Raw genomic sequence first — 16652 nt, 5'->3', positions numbered from 1 at the left:
TTCCCCTGGAACAGGTCATATGTGAGATGTGTCCTCCCTCTATACCCAGAGGGAAGGAGTATCCGTATCTCACAAAGATGAAAGGACGCAGAGAGGAATCCGCATGAACAGGCCTTGCTAAGTTTCAGCCAGTTTATTCCACTGACCTCATAACCTCTGTCCCATCACATCTTTCCCCGACTTTCCACTCTTCATCAAAACGAGCTTAAAAGCACGCAAGTTTAATTGCTTCTTTGGGTCCTCATTTCCTTATGAAGACTTCTGTGTCACATAAAATTTGCATCAAATAAACTTGCTTTTCTCTTGTTAATCTGTCTTTTATTAGAGGGGTCCCAGTTGAGAACTTAGAAGGGTAGAGGGAAAAGATTTATTTCCTCCCCTCCACCTGCCAGTGGCAGTGACATCTGTTGGGGTGTTAAGATCGTCTGGTGCCACTCTGGACCCCTGCTGCTGTGTAGGGCCAGAGGATTTGTCTGCCTCATCAGCCCAAGTTCCAGCATGTTTCCCTCTGATGCTGAAAACTTGGCCTCTGTGCACCAGTGCCAAATCGAATCTCAGAGACAGGGTTTTGGGTGAGGTAGAAAAGAATAGCTTTATTGCTTTGCCAGGCAAAGGGGGGCATAGAGGGCTCGTGCCCTCAAAAATTGTGTGTTCCAACCCTGGGGGATATGGTGAGGAGTTTTATAACAATGGTTCAAGGGTGGGGTTGCTGATAAGGATCGGGGTGTGTGCAGGGCCTGTGCTCCTTTTATCTGGCCTCAGGTGGTCTCCTGATGCGTTTCTGTGGTTCTCAAGGTTATCAAACTGGGATCTTCTCTGGAATGAAGAATGCTTCATCAAGTAGTTAACATCTTCCATTTGTTGGGGGTTTTAGGAATGTAGAAGAGCTTAAAGATATTGTCATGTGTATCCCTTGAGGACCAGGACAAGGACCCTGCCCCAAGGCTGCACTATTGTTTCTTTTGAGTGTTCCTCCCTTGTCTCCACATCTCCTCCCTTCCGTGTTTAGCAACTGTTTGAACCTTTGGAACTCAGGAAAGGTCATGGAGGCTAAAGCCTATCCCCTACAAACAAGAAACGGGAGACAGAGAAAGGCTTCCATGCCCAGGATCCCCACAGGGTTCTGCTGGGTTTAACCTCCATCCTGCCACCTGCCTTCCAATACACACACACACACACACACATACCCCATTTCTTAAGACCTGATACACGACTTCTATCCAGTACCTTCTAGCCTCTAAGCCCAGGGATGCACCTGCCCTGCATCCTCATCTCTCCAGATGTCTTCCCTTAGGGCAGTCCCAGCTGTCCGTGGATAATAAATCACTGTGACCTCAAAGCCTGGCTGCTCCAACCTCCTCACCCCAACTTTGACCACCAAACTTTACTGAGTTTGAATGGCGTTTTCCATTCCTCCTCAGAGCCATTCCAACCTTTTGGGACCCTATGCTCCTAGCTCCCTAATTTGCCTGCAATTGCACTGAGGAGTGTGCCCTTGACCTTCCAAGAGTCACACTGGCAGGACCACCACTAGACTAAACACTGTGGAAGGTAAAGGAGACACAACTTCTTTACATAAACCCACTTAAACATTCCAATCATCAGGGACTTCCCTGGTTGTCCAGTAGTTAACACTCCATGCTGCTCCCAATGCAACGGGCCCAGGTTCGATCCCTGGTCAGGGAAATAGATCCCTCACACCGCAACTAAAAATCCTGCTTGCCGCAACTGAAAAAACAAAATCCCACATGCCACAACTAACACCCGGCACAGTCAAATAAATAAAGAAATATTAAAAAAAAAAAAAAAAAAAAAAACAGGGACTTTGCTGGTGACGCAGTGGTTAAGAATCCACCTGCCAATGCAGGGGACACGGGTTCGAGCCCTGTTCCGGGAAGATGCCACGGAGCAACTAAGCCCGTGTCCCACAGCTGCTGAGCCTGCACTCTGGAGCCCATGAGCCACAACTACTGAGCTCGTATGCCACAACTACTGAAGCCCACGTGCCTAGAGCCCGTGCTCTGCAACAAGAGAAGCCACTGCGATGAGAAGCCCGCGCACCGTAACAATGAGTAGCCTCCGCTCGCCACAACTAGAGAAAGCCCGCGTGCAGCAACGAAGATCCAACACAGCCGAAAACACAGCAAATCACATTTCTTCATTCTCTCCATCTGAGTGGCCCAAACGGCAGGGTTTCACCAATATGGCTGGGGCTCAGTGCATGGGGCTCCCACATCAAGGACTTGGAAACTTCTCTTCTGCATCCTCTGACCATATTTTACCACTCTTGTGTGTATGGCTGTGGGTTCCCAGCAAAGGGAGTTGAACCAAGGGACCTTGACCCTTTTGTCAATCTTTATCTTAACTAACCTGACTATTGCCCCAAGGGGCTGCAGGTCAGGTTTCTCATTGTAAACTTTGCTTTCCAGTTTTTAAAATGTCTCCAAACTGGGTAAATAAAGCTGACTGGTTTGGGAGTCCCATTGGCCTGCCCAACCTTTGACAGTGCAGTGGTAAGATCTTTGTTTTAACCCCATCAATGTCAGTTTTATGCGACCCATTTTTATATAACCATCTAAATCTTTCCACCCTACTGGGATGAGTTCCATGACTCTTTCGTCTCTTTGTTTCACCCCATCAATATTTCCTTCATTCACCTTATTTCTTAATAACAATTTTAAAGTTTTCATCTTCCTAACACCAGTCCCTTGACTCTTCCCTCTGCCTCTCCCCATTCTCTTGTTAATTAACCTAACGTTTTTATAGGCATCTGTAAGACCCGTGAGGAGAAGCTAAGGTAGCAAATTCCAGACTGTTGCTCGATTATGCAACACTAAGGTTACACGAGGTGCCAAGGCAAAAGGGGCCCCCTTAACCACAACATTCACCGTGACTCAGGTGATGGGCGTAGTCAGCAGGTGAGTATACTAGAATGAAGCCAGTCCCACGTGGTTTGCAGATGAAGCATATCGGCTGCTTCATCTGGAGTGTTCCACTGGTGTTTTCAGAGGGAGTTAGGCCGTCTCCCTTCTCAGGGTAAACAGATATTGTAGTGGCTATTATCCCGTTCACAAGGCTGGCTGTTCCCTCAGAAACAACCTGCTTTGTGTCTAGGTCAAGTATAATTATCTGTCCTTGTTCTGTTGATTAAAACAATGCACACCCTAAAAGTTGAGAATTACGTTTGATTTGACGGACTTGCTGAGGACTTGGCCTGGAAGACAGCCTCTCAGATGACTCTGAGGGACTGCCCTGAAGAGGTGAGGCAGGAGCCAGGATATAGAGGAGTTTTTGCAAGAAACCAGGTAGTAGGAACATCAAAAGATTACTGTTAATTAAAGAAAAACTGGGACTTCCCTGGTGGTCCAGTGGTTCAGGAAGATGCAAGAGTCTGAGTTCATTTAAATTATTCCTTGAATACGGACCTTATCAAGGAAAAAACTGTTGCCTGCCATTTCGGTAAACAAAGGGTGTTGCAGCCGTCAAGCCATCACATGACAGCTGCCTGATGGTGAGCCCTGAGGGAACTCAGGATGGAAATAGGATGCCTGCCATCCAACACTGCAGCCACCACCAACCCCCCCATAGTGCACCCTGAGGTGACTCAGGATGAGAAAACACAGGATACTGGCCCCAGAGAGCTGAGGTGCACATCAAAGGAACGATTTCAGTGAGCCCGGACTCCTGCATCTTCCCATAGAAAAGTGCTAAACTCCTTAACTTGAGATATCTGGTTTTCTTTCATTAACAGTAATCTTTTGATGTTCTGACTACCTGGTCTTTGTTGCAAAAACTCCTGTATATCCTGGCTCCCCCCTTACCTCTTCAGAACAGTCTCCCAGAGCTATCTGAGATACTGTGTCCTGGGCTTAAGTCCTCAGTTTTGTCTGCCAAATAAAACACAATTCTCAGCTTTTAGGTTGTGCTTTTTTTTTTCAGTCGACAGGCTTAACTATCTAGGGACAGTATCCTGCTTTTGTCATCCTGAATCCCGTGGGAGGGCGGGGCGGATGGCTGCAGCGCCTGAGGACTTGCTTGATGGCCAGCCAGCATATCCTTTGTTTACCATGGCGGGTGACCTTCTTCGTCCACAGATCAATAGTGAGCTCTGGGTCCTGGCTGAACCCAAACAGGCTCTCCCCTCTGCCTCCTTCAAAACCAGACATTCCCCCTAAATTACTCTCACACTCCATTCTAGTAAAGGTTCTTCAAGAAGCTGCGGATACCGATCTACAAAATCAGATTTTGTCACACTGTACTCCCTGCTTGCAGTAGCTTCTTGGCTGTACCCTCCCCAACATGGAGGTGGGAGTATGAGGCTGAAAGTTCTAAACCTTTAGCCACGACTTGGTTTTTCTGGTGACCGACCTACCTCCTGTAGTTATCTAGGGGCCCCAGCTACTAGTCATCTCATTAACAGACAAAAAAACCAAAAAAAAAGACACACACTTCACTCAGGAGATTCCAAGGGACTTAGAAGCTCTTGTGTCAGGAAAGACTAAATAGTATAATAAAAGACGATCCTACACCCCTATCATTCAGGAAATAACAAGGATTTTAGGAGCTCTGTGTCAGAAACTCGGGGCCAAGACCAAATATATATTTCTTATTATGTTACAAGTTCCTTTATGAGAATGTTTTAAATGTACCCCTCGGGGTGGACACAGTTCCATAAGCACAAGTGTTACTAAGGAGACATCACCTTTGTGCCAAGAAAAGAGTGAGCAGAAGAGGCACTGGATCTCCAGCCCTACTGAGCCCTCAGCTAGGGCTTTGTGAATGGGCAGCCTGAAACGTAACCACTCTGTCTCTAGGATGCGGGCTCAGTCAATTGCCTGAAGCCAGCTGGTTGCTTACTTAACACCCTTAGGTCAGAAATGATCTAAGCCTTCCAATCCCACTCCCAAGTTGGTGCCATTTTTCCACTTTTATCCAGTGAGTAAGCGTCTGTGTCTCCCCCTTATAGAACAAAAGGAATTAAAACACTCATCACTGGATCCTATCAGGTCAGTTTTTCCAGCACTTCTTTTAGCAGCAGGCTCAATGGGTACTGTCAGAATTATCCTTGGATCCCCTAAATTCAGAATACAAAGCCAGAACCAGTCGAAAACAGGATTAACAATAACGAGTATGGAATCTTTTGACCAAATTCCAGACCATAAATAGGACTGATCCAGAAAGCATGTACTATAATTCCATGGAATCATTTCAACAGATATTAATAGATGTTATGTGAGGAATGGATTCTTTGATTAAATGTCTAAGAAGCTGTGAGTTCAACAAAGTTAAAGAAGCTTCTTTAGTGAAGACTTTCTCAGAGGCTTTCTTCTGTCAATATAGATGAAGTCTCCAAGAAGGGATAGGTTATGCTCTGTTTCCCAAACTTATTTGACTCTAAGACCTTTTTGGCAGGGAGCACATCCATGGAGCACGTTTTGGGAAACATTTAGGCACGGTTGAAATTCACACAGAGGGACTCTGCCTGTAGGTGGAGCTAAAGGCTCCAGTTCCCAGCTAGGAACTGGAAGATTATAGGTAAAATAAGAAAGGCTAGTGGGAAGCAGCCGCATAGCACAGGGAGATCAGCACGGTGATTTGTGACCGCCTAGAAGGGTGGGAGGGAGGGAGACGCAAGAGGGAAGAGATATGGGAACATATGTATATGTATAACTGATTCACTTTGCTATAAAGCAGAAACTAACACACCATTGTAAACCAATTATACTCCAATAAAGATGTTTAAAAAAAATCTCAAAAAAAAACAAAAACCAAAAAAAAAAAAGAAAGGCCATTACATTGCTAATTCCTGCCCACCCCATCTTTAATCATCAATGGATCATTTTTTAAAATAAACTTTATTTTTTAGAGCAGTTTTAGATTCACAGCAAAACTGAGCAGGAGGTACAGAGGTTTCCCATGTACCCCTGCCCCCCACACGCACAGCCTTGCCACTGTCCACACCCCCCACCTGAACCAACACCCTGTTTACATTTGTGACAGCTGATGGAGCTGCACCAACACAGCATTACCACTCAGAGTCCGTAGTTTACATGAGGGTTCACTGTTCCTGTTGTACTTTCTACGGGTTTGGCCAAAGGTATAATGACATACATTCCACCAACTGACCCTATTTTTGTAGGTCTTTCTCTCCAGTCTCTCATACTCCATTTTCTTAATTCTAAGATCTAAAACGTCATCTTGAAATGACTATTGACAGCCCAGTGTCTAAAAATTGTGTTTAATGCTTTAAAGCGGGGTTAGCAAACTACAGCCTATGGGTCAAAAATGGCCTGCTGCCTGTTTTTGTAAATAAAGTTTCTCTAAAATACGGTCACACACTTTCATGTACATATTGTCTACGGCTGCCTTTTTTTTTTTTTACATCTTTATTGGAGTATAATTGCTTTACAATGGTGTGTTAGTTTCTGCTTTATAACAAAGTGAATCAGTTATACGTATACATATGTTCCCACATCTCTTCCCTCTTGCGTCTCCCTCCCTCCCACCCTTCCTATCCCACCCCTCCAGGCGGTCACAAAGCACCGAGCTGATCTCCCTGTGCTATGCGGCTGCTTCCCACTAGCTATTTTACGTTTGGTAGTGTATATATGGCCATGCCACTCTCCAGCTTTGTCACAGCTTACCCTTCCCCCTCCCCATATCCTCAAGTCCGTTCTCTAGTAGGTCTGTGGCTTTATTCCTGTCTTACCCCTAGGTTCTTTATGACATTTTTTTTCTTAAATTCCATATATATGTGTTAGCATATGATATTTGTCTTTCTCTTTCTGACTTACTTCACTCTGTATGACAGGTTCTAGGTCCATCCACCTCATTACAAATAGCTCAATTTTGTTTCTTTTTGTGGCTGAGTAATATTCCATTGCATATATGTGCCACATCATCATTATCCATTCATCCGAAGATGGGCACTTAGGTTGTTTCCATCTCCAGGCTATTGTAAATAGAGCTTCAATGAACATTTTGGTACATGACTCTTTTTGAATTATGGTTTTCTCAGGGTATATGCCAAGTAGTGGGATTGCTGGGTCATATGGTAGTTCTATTTGTAGTTTTTAAGGAACCTCCATACTGTTGTCCATAGTGGCTGTACCAATTCACATTCCCACCAACAGTGCAAGAGGGTTCCCTTTTCTCCACACCCTCTCAAGCATTTGTTGTTTATAGATTTTCTGATGATGCCCATTCTAACTGGTGTGAGGTGATAACTCACTGAAGTTTTGATTTGCATTTCTCAAATAATTAGTGATGTTGTGCAGCTTCTCATGTGCTTCTTGGCCATCTGTATGTCTTCTCTGGACAAATGTCTATTTAGGTCTTCTGCCCATTTTTGGATTGGGTTGTTTGTTTTTTTAATATTGAGCTGCATGAGCTGTTTATATATTTTGGAGATTAATCCTTTGTCCATTGATTCGTTTGCAAATATTTTCTCCCATTCTGAGGGTTGTCCTTTCATCTTGTTTATGGTTTCCTTTGCTGTGCAAAAGCTTTGAAGTTTCATTAGGTCCCATTTGTTTATTTTTGTTTTTATTTCCATTTCTCTAGGAGGTGGATCAAAAAAGATCTTGCTGTGATTATGTCAAAGGCTGTTCTTCCTATGTTTTCCTCTATGAGTTTTATAGTGTCCGGTCTTACATTTAGGTCTCTAATCCATTTTGAGTTGATTTTTGTGTATGGTGTTAGGGAGTGTTCTAATTTCATTCTTTTACATGTAGCTGTCCAGTTTTCCCAGCACCACTTATTGAAGAGACTGTCTTTTGTCCATTGTATATCCTTCCCTCCTTTGTCATAGATTAGTTGACCATAGGTGTGTGGGTTTACCTCTGGACTTTCTATCTTGTTCCACTGATCTATATTCCTGTTTTTGTGCCAGTACCATATTGTCTTGATTACTGTAGCTTTGTAGTACAGTCTGAAGTCAGGGAGTCTGATTCCTCCAGCTCTGCTTTTTTTCCTCAAGACTGTTTTGGCTATTCAGGGTCTTTTGTGTCTCTATACAAATTTTAAGATTTTTTGTTCTAGTTCTGTAAAAAATGCTATAGGTAATTTCATAGGGATTGCATTGAATCTGTAGATTGCTTTGGGTAGTATAGTTATTTTCTCAATATTGATTCTTCCAATCCAAGAACATGGTATATCTCTCCATCTGTTGGTATCATCTTTAATTTCTTTCATCAGTGTCTTATAGTTTTCTGCATACAGGTCTTTTGTCTCCCTGGGTAGATTTATTCCCAGGTATTTTATTCTTTTTGTTGCAATGGTAAATGGGAGTATTTCCTTAATTTCTCTTTCAGATTTTTCATCATTAGTGTATAGGAATGCAAGAGATTTCTGTGCATTAATTTTGTATCCTTCAACTTTACCAAACTCACTGATTAGCTCTAGGAGTTTTCTGGGGGCATCTTTAGGATTCTCTATGTATAGTATCATGTCATCTGCAAACAGTGGCAGTTTTACTTCTTCTTTTCCAATTTGTATTCCTTTTATTTCTTTTTCTTCTCTGATTGCTGTGGCTGGGACTTCCAAAAGTATGTTGAATAATAGTGGTGAGAGTGACATCCTTGTCTTGTTCCTGATCTTAGAGGAAATGCTTTCAGTTTTTCACCATTGAGAATGATGTTTGCTGTGGGTTTGTCATATATGGTCTGTATTATGTTGAGGTAGGTTCCCTCTATGTCCACTTTCTGGAGAGTTTTTATCATAAATGGATGTTGAATTTTGTCAAAAGCTTTTTCTGCATCTATTGAGATGATCATATGGTTTTTATTCTTCAATTTGTTAATATGGTTTATCACATTGATTGATTTGTGTATATTGAAGAATCCTTACATTCCTGGGATAAATCTCACTTGATCACGGTGTATGATCCTTTTAATGTGTTGTTGGATTCTGTTTGCTAGTATTTTGTTGAAGATTTTTGCATCTATATTCATCAATGATATTGGTCTGTAATTTTCTTTTTTTGTAGTATCTTTGTCTGGTTTTGGTACCAGGGTGATGGTGGCCTCACAGAATGAGTTTGGGAGTGTTCTTTCCTCTGCAATTTTTTGGAAGACTTTGAGAAGGATGGGTGTTAGCTCTTCTCTAAATGTTTGATAGAATTCACCTGTGAAGCCATCTGGTCCTGGACTTTTGTTTGTTGGAAGATTTTTAATCACAGTTTCAATTTCATTACTTGTGTTGGGTCTGTTCATATTTTCTATTTCTTCCTAGTTCAGTCTTGGAAGGTTATACCTTTCTAAGAATTTGGTCCTTTCTTCCAGGTTGTCCATTTTATTGGCATAGAGTTGCTATAGTAGTCTCTTAGGATGCTTTGTATTTCTGTGGTGTCTGTTGTAACTTCTCCTTTTTCATTTCTAATTTTATTGATTTGAGTCCTCCCCCTCTTTTTCTTCAGGAGTCTGGCTAATGGTTTATCAATTTTGTTTATCTTCTCAAAGAACCAGCTTTTAGTTTTATTGATCTTTGCTACTGTTTTCTTTGTTTCTATTTCATTTATTTCTGCTCTGATCTTTATGATTTCTTTCCTTCTGGGTTTTCTTTCCTTCTGGGTTTTCTTTTTCCTTCTTTCTCTAGTTCTTTTGGTGTAAGGTTAGATTGTTTATTTGAGATTTTTTTCTTGTTTCTTGAGGTAGGCTTGTATAGCTATAAACTTCCCTCTTAGAACTGCTTTTGTTGCATCCCATAGGTTTTGGATCATCGTGTTTTCATTGTCATTTGTCTCTAGGTATTTTTTGATTTCCTCTTCGATTTCTTCAGTGATACCTTGATTATTTAGTAACGTATTGTTTAGCCTCCATGTGTTTCTGTTTTTTACATTTTTTCCCCTATAATTCATTTTTAATCTCATAGTGTTGTGGTTACAAACGATGCTTGATATGGTTTCAATTTTCTTAAATTTACTGAGGCTTGATTTGTGACCCAAGATGTGATCTATCCTGGAGAATGTTCCATGCGCACTTCAGAAGAAAGTGTAATCTGCTGTTTTTGGATGGAATGTCCTATAAATATCAATTAAATCTATCTGCTCTATTGTGTCATTTAAAGCTTCTGTTTCCTTATTTATTTTCATTTTGGATGATCTATCCATTGGTGTAAGTGAGGTGTTAATGTTCCCCACTATTATTGTGTTACTGTCGATTTCCTCTTTTATAGCTGTTAGCAGTTGCCTTATGTATTGAGGTGCTCCTATGTTGGGTGCATATATATTTATAATTGTTATATCTTCTCCTTGGATTGATCCCTTGATCATTATGTAGTGTCCTTCCTTGTCTCTTGTAACATTCTTTATTTTAAAGTCTATTTTATCTGATATGAGTATTGCTACTCCAGCTTTCTTTTGATTTCCATTTGCATGGAATATCTTTTTCCATCCCCTCACTTTCAGTCTGTATGTGTCCCTAGGTCTGAAGTGGGTCTCTTGTAGACCGCATATATATGGGTCTTGTTTTTGTATCCATTCGGCAAGCCTGTGTCTTGGTTGGAGCATTTAATGCATTCACGTTTAAGGTAATTATCAATATGTACGTTCCTACGACCATTTTCTGAATTGTTTTGGGTTTGTTTTTGTAGGTCTTTTTCTTCTCTGTGTTTCCCACTTAGAGAAGTTCCTTTAGCATTTGTTGTAGAGCTGGTCTGGTGGTGCTGAATTCTCTTAGCTTTTGCTTGTCTGTAAAGCTTTTGATTTCTCCATCGAATCTGAATGAGGTCCTTGCAGGGTAGAGTAATCTTGGTTGTCGGTTCTTCCCTTTCATCACTTTAAGTATATTATGCCACTCCCTTCTGGCATGTAGAGTTTCTGCCGAGAGAAATCAGCTGTTAACCTTATGGGAGTTCCCTTGTATGTTATTTGTTGTTTTTCCCTTGCTGCTTTCAATGATTTTTTTTTTGTCTTTAATTTGCCAGTATGATTACTATGTGTCTCAGCATGTTTCTCCTTGGGTTTTTCCTGTATGGGACTCTCTGAGCTTCCTGGACTTGGGTGGCTATTTCCTTTCCCATGTTAGGGAAGTTTTCGACTATAATCTCTTCCAATATTTTCTTGGGTCCTTTCTCTCTTCTCCTTCTGGCACCCCTATAATGCAAATGTTGCTGCATTTAATGTTGTCCCAGAGGTCTCTTAGGCTGTCTTCATTTCTTTTCATTCTTTTTTCTTTATTCTGTTCCACAGCAGTGAATTCCACCATTCTGTCTTCCAGGTCACTTATCCGTTCTTCTGCCTCAGTTCTTCTGCTATTGATTCCTTCTAGTGTAGTTTTCATTTCAGTTATTGTATTGCTCATCTCTGTTTGTTTGTTCTTTAATTCTTCTAGGTCTTTGTTAAACATTTCTTGCATCTTCTCAATCTTTGCCTCCATTCTTTTTCTGAGGTCCTGGTTCAACTTCACTCTCATTATTCTGAATTCTTTTTCTGGAAGGTTGCCTAGCTCCACTTCATTTAGTTGTTTTTCTGGGGTTTTATCTTGTTCCTTCATCTAGTACTTAGCCCTCTGCCTTTTCATCCTGTCTATCTTTCTGTGAATGTGGTTTTTGTTCCACAGGCTGCAGGATTGTAGTTCTTCTTGCTTCTGCTCCATGTTCCATTTTTGAATTAAAGAAAAGAAGCAGCAAATTCCACAGCACTGTATATAGCATGTAGTGCTATACATTAGAGAGTGGACCCAGGCTGTGTGTATATATTTACATAGTAAAAGTGTAGAAAAGTAGCTAAAAACATAGGGACCAGACTGTTTATATTCATTACCCTCAAGAGCTGGGAGAAAAGGGACAGGAAGGGAGAAACTTTTACCTTAGTTCATTCATTCACTCATTCATTTGAAAAGCATGTACTGAGGAACAATTATATTCCAGGTGGGAGGAAAACAATGACAAGTAATAAGCAAGTAGACAAAGAACTTGAAAAGAAAGGAAGGAATATATAAAATAAGAAGGAAGAAGGAAGAGAGGGAAGGGGAATGGAGGGGAAATAAAAACAAGTTCTAGCACAGCATAAGGGTAGTATTTTGTCCTGTCTATTAGAGGGTGAGCTCAGGTTATATGTGTATATGGAGAACAGGAGGGAATGGAGGGGTGGGGCGGGGGAGGAAGAAGGTGAACTTCAGAGGACTAGAAACAAAGGCGATGAAAGGAATAAAAAAGTGACTGGGAATGAGACTGGGACCAGGGCAGTGGTGCTGGTTAGACAACAATGTCAGAGAAATGACATTGAAGCTGAGGAAATGGACGCTGAGAAGAGATATGCAGAGAGCTTCAAGAAGTGTGGTTTGTGTACCAAAACATAGACACCTCTTCAACATCTTGAGCAAGCACCTACCACTCTTGAAAAAAAATTTTTAAACCAGTAAAACATTTCAAATACTTTTTAAAAAATTAAGAAAATGTTTACTTGTAGAAATTATTTGGCCTGTGGAATGTCAATCTCATTCCCTCAGGGAAACAATATGCTAAGTGGTGTTGGGTTCCTACACAAGATGGCAAAAGGCTATTGCAGCCCACTTTGCCATGCGTAGTGGACTGATGGTGGCCGCTGAAAAGACATGTCCTTGTCCTAATCCCTAAAGAGTGAACATTATCTTTTATAACAAAAGATGTGATGGAGGTAAGGATCTTGAAAGGAGGAACTTATCATGGATTATCAGGGTGGGACCTAAATGCAATTATAAGCGTTGGGGGAGTTTGGGAACAGACACACTGAAGACAGTATACAGAAGCGAAGGAACACTTGGGACATCGCCCTGCCCTCCACCCCAAGAGGTGGAAGAGGCAAGGAAGCGTTCTCCCCTGGAGCCACCAGAGGGACAATGGTCCTGCCAACACCTTGATTTTGGACTTCTGACTTCAGAACTGTAAGATAATAAATTTCTGTTGTTTTAAGCCAGCAAGTTTGTGATAATTTGTTACAGCAGCCATAGGAAATTCATACACAATGATTACAGTAAAGTTAAAATACCAAAATTTAAAACAGAATACTATAAAATTGAATGAGAACTCTTTAATGCATCTTAATGAGGAAGGAGCAGGTTGAATTAATAATGACTGACATTTATAGATAATTTACTAGAAGCACTTTAATGTATTAGCTGATTTAAGTCTTATAACAATGCTCTAAAGTAAGTAATTATTATCCTTTCTTAGTACAGAGGTACAGAGGTACTAAGCCCACGCACCACAACGAAGAGTAGTCCCCACTCTCTGCAGCTAGAGAAAGCCCACGGGCAGCAACGAAGACCTAACGCAGCCAAAAATAAATTAATTTAAAAAAATAATGCTAAAAAAAATACATAAACAACAAGGACCCACTGTATAGCACAGGGAACTATATTCTATATTTTGTAATAACCTGTAATAGAAAAGAAGCTGAAAAAGAATATATGTGTGTGTGTGTGTATGTGTGTATGTGTGTGTGTGTGTGTGTGTGTGTGTGTATATATATATATATGTATATAAAACTGAATTACTTTGCTGTACACCTGAAACTAACACAATATTGTATATCAACTATACTTCAATAAAAATTTTTTTAAAAATCTGCTCTAAACATTCAAGAGCAGGTTTTTGTGTGGACATAAGTTTTCAACTTCTTTGCATAAACACCAAGAAGAGTGATTGCTGGATCATATGGTAAGATGTTATTTAGTTTGTAAGGAACCACCAAACTGCCTTCCAAAGTGGCTGTATCATTTGTATTCCCACTAGCAATAAATGAGAATTCCTATGGTTCCACAGCTTGTCAGCATTTGGTGTTATCAGTGCTTTGGATTTTAGCTAATTCTAATTAAGTGGTGCATAGTGGTATTAATATCACATTGTTGTCTCTTTTTTTTTTTGGCTGCACCAGGTCTTAGCTGCAATATGTGGACTTCTTTGTTGCAGCACGTGAACTCTTAGTTGTGGCATGCATGCGGGATCTAGTTCCCTGACAAAGGATTGAACCGAGGCACCCTGCATTGGGAGTGCAGGGTCTTACCCACTGGACCACCAGGGAAGTCCCTCACTGTTGTCTTAATGTGACATTTTCCTATGACCTAAGATGCTGAATCACACTGCTTTTTTATGCTTGATTTCAATCCAAGGCTAAAGTTATCTCTGAGAAGTGGAATTATGGGTGGTTTTATTATCTTTACAATTATTTGCACTTTACTTTCCTGCACCTGTAGCAGTTTACCAACTGTATTGAAAGTTATAAGAGAAAAAATTATTTTTAAGACTTGGAATTTATGACTTTTCTAACTGGTCTGTTACCTTCGTTCTTTTTAAAAGTTAATACTAATCTAGTTGATATGCTAAATTATTTATTTTATGAATCACTATAAATCATTTGATTTATTAATTAAGGATCCTAAATATTGACGCCAAGATAAAAGTTTTATAATTTCAAGTTATCCATTTTTACAGTTGAGCACGACATCTCAAAATCAGATGATTAGGAACGTCTTCTAATAATCACCTGGTGTTCACTACAGTGAGCTTCTGTTTTTGTGACTTTTCTAATACGTACAGAATCACTTTCTTCTAGTAACATATTTTATTTTATTACCTATTTTTGTTGGCCACGCTGTGTGGCTTGCAGGATCTCAGTACCCTGACCAGGGATTGAACCCGGGCCATGGCAGTGAAATCCTGGACTCCTAACCTCTAGGCCACCAGGGAACTTCCCCTTCTAGTATTTTATTTTATTATTATTTTTTTTTTACCATGCTGCGCAGCATGTGGGATCTTACTTCCCTGACCAGGGATCAAACCCATGCCCCCTGCATTGGAAGTTCGGAGTCTTAACCACTGGACCACCAGGGAAGTCCCCCACTATATTGCTATGTGAAGATAATGATGCATAATGTATATAATCTCAATTATCATAAGTTGAATTTTGAAAATTACTTCTAGGTTACTAATTCTAGCACAAATCCTGTCATTCTCAATTGTACTCCTCAAGTAATATATTGTCTAGTGTCTACCATAGAGCTATATTTTATGTAAGCTCGAGGATATTTAGCACAGTTTTAATAATTTATAAGATTCAATTAGCATCCTATATTTAACCTATCTTGTCTAAGATTTATTATAAAACAGTAAAAACTTGAAAATGTGCTTGAATTAGCATTTAGTAGTATCTTTGCTGGTTTTACTGAAGTGTTGAATAACAGGTCACCTCCAGCCCTTTGTCTTTGAATTGTTAGATCCTAGAAATAAATCCATTGTAAGTGACACGTCATTCTATGCAAGCTCATAATTAGTTTTCTATTTTAACATATTACATACAGGAACTTTATATGTCATACCATTTTTACCTTCAAATCTATTGCTTGAATGGAACTTAAAGCATTATGCAACTTAATATATCATTTATATCCCATAATGGTAATCATAAATGTGTTTGTGTATTAGACACCTAACCATTCTCTTTGTTTTTTTTTTTTTGGCCTCACCACACAGCATGCGGGATCCTAGTTCCCCGACCAGGGATCAAAACCACGCCCCTCCTGCATTGGAAGCGTGGAGTCCCAACCACTGGACCACCAGGGACGTCCCATATCCATCGTTTTAAATAGTAGAATTCAAGTGAATTGAGGACAAATACATATAATTTACCTCTAAAATATACAATGAATATCTCTATGAAACATCTCTTATCAATACCTTATGATGTCTCTTATCAATATCTTTCAAACATTCCTCAATAGAAAATACAATTGATGATAAAATATAGGTTAATACTGACTTTGTTAACAAAATGCCAGAAAGCAGGTTTTACTCTGTCAAGTTGAGTAGATTGAGTCCCAACAAACATAATAAAAGAAAAAAAATAGCTTTCCATCACCATTTAAGCATCACTTAGCAAATATTTATTTTCTTTCCAATAGTGAAAAAATGCTCATATAAGGTACAAAAGGCCTAGGGGAAGTGTAGAAATGTGGGAAAAGTGGGCTAAAGAAAATGTGGTATATATACATATACACAATGGAATATTATTGAACCATAAAAAAGGAGGAAGCCTTGCCATTTGTGACAACATGGATGGAACTTGAGGGCATTATGCTAAGGGAAATAAGCGAGAAAGACAAATACCATGTAATTTCACTTATATTTGAAGTCTAAAAAAGGAAACGAAAAAAAATTCCCAAACTCAGACTGAGAACAGATTGGTGGTTGCCCGAGGGCGGGGAGGAGGTGGGATAGGCAAAATGGGTGAAGGGGGAGTCCAAAGGTACAAACCTCCAGTTATAAAACAAGTCCTGGGGATGTAATGTATGATACAGTGACCATAGTTAATAATACTGTGTTGTATATTTGAAAGCTGCTAAAAGAGCAAATCTTAAAATTTCTCATCACAAGAAAAATAATTTGTAAATATGTGTGCTGATGGATATTAACCAGACTTTTTGTGTTTATCCTTTTGGAATATATACAATATATACAAATATCGAACCGTATATTGTACACTTGAAACTAATATGTCAATTATACCTGGAAAAAAAAAAAAAGCTTAGACATAAGCCACTGAAACCTGGATGGCAGGGCTTTCCTCAGCTGCTACGTCTCTCCCCACTCGCCAGATATTTTATATTCATACACAACCTCACAGGTTGGAATATTTTAGATAAGTACACACACAAATGGCAATCTGCTATCTGCCA

Source organism: Aethalodelphis obliquidens, unplaced genomic scaffold (genome assembly GCF_003676395.1).
Source record: "Aethalodelphis obliquidens isolate GAN/ISIS:26980383/991018 unplaced genomic scaffold, ASM367639v1 scaffold33, whole genome shotgun sequence".
NCBI classification, from domain to species: Eukaryota; Metazoa; Chordata; class Mammalia; order Artiodactyla; family Delphinidae; genus Aethalodelphis; species Aethalodelphis obliquidens.
Note: the sequence above shows the minus strand (reverse complement) of the source record.